Source organism: Mauremys mutica, chromosome 11 (genome assembly GCF_020497125.1).
Source record: "Mauremys mutica isolate MM-2020 ecotype Southern chromosome 11, ASM2049712v1, whole genome shotgun sequence".
NCBI classification, from domain to species: domain Eukaryota; kingdom Metazoa; phylum Chordata; order Testudines; family Geoemydidae; genus Mauremys; species Mauremys mutica.
Window position 1 is genome coordinate 86,395,081 of NC_059082.1, and position 969 is coordinate 86,396,049.

Here is a 969-nt window from a genome sequence, read left to right on the forward strand (position 1 = left end):
CGCAGCAATGGCAGCTTCCCCAGAGAAGAACAGGGTGCTGACTTTGCTGGGAATGCTCCAGGCTTGCCGTCTTCCTGTCCCTGCTACTCTCCAGGCCCACTCCTCTTCCCAACCCCACTCCACCTCCTCTCCGGATGCTCACCACATCCCTGCTCCTCCCCCACCCCCGAAAGTCCTATGCGCCCCCAAACAGCTGTTTGGCAGCACTTTAGGACTTTTGGGGAGGGGAGGGGGAGGAGCGGAGGAACATGGCACATCCACACTCCCCCCTTCCTCCCAGCACTTTTGTGGCTTAGGATCTTTCTGATGAGAGGGAGGGGGAGGGATGGAGACGCAGCGCTGGCGAGGGGAGGGGGAGGAGGCGGAGAAGAGGAATCTTGTGTAATGTTCCCTTGTAAAGTCGCTGCTCTTCCAGCAATACGTGTTTTAAGGGAGCATTGCACAAACTTTAAACGAGTCGTGTTACCTAATTGGAGGCAGCGACATAACTTTGAAACAACATTAAGCAGGATGATATTAAGTGAGGATGTTACTGTACTCATCACAGTTTTATAGTCCTTTTATATACATTACTGTGCGTTTGTGTATCTTCCTAGGACCTTTTCTTTGGTCTTTTCTTTTTGTAATAGGAGAGGTTTTTAAATCTTCTAGCTGATGCTTTTCAATTTACAAACGAGTTTTAACAGAAGGGCAAAGTAAATTGTCTCATTAATGTGCACAGTTCGCACATACTGTCTTTTTAGATGAAATCAACTAATTTAATTGGGTTAATTTTTTCAATTTTTTTAGCATTTGTATGTGACATTATTAATGTTGGAGATTGTTTACATAGCTGTGTATTGCTGTGGCTGTGGGAAAAAAATTATTAATATATCCTGGGAGCAGGTTGTGTTGGCTTTTGGACAGATCTAAATGAGAGTCTTGAAAGAAAAAAGATAGACCAAAGAAGTGTTACCTATGAGTAAAATT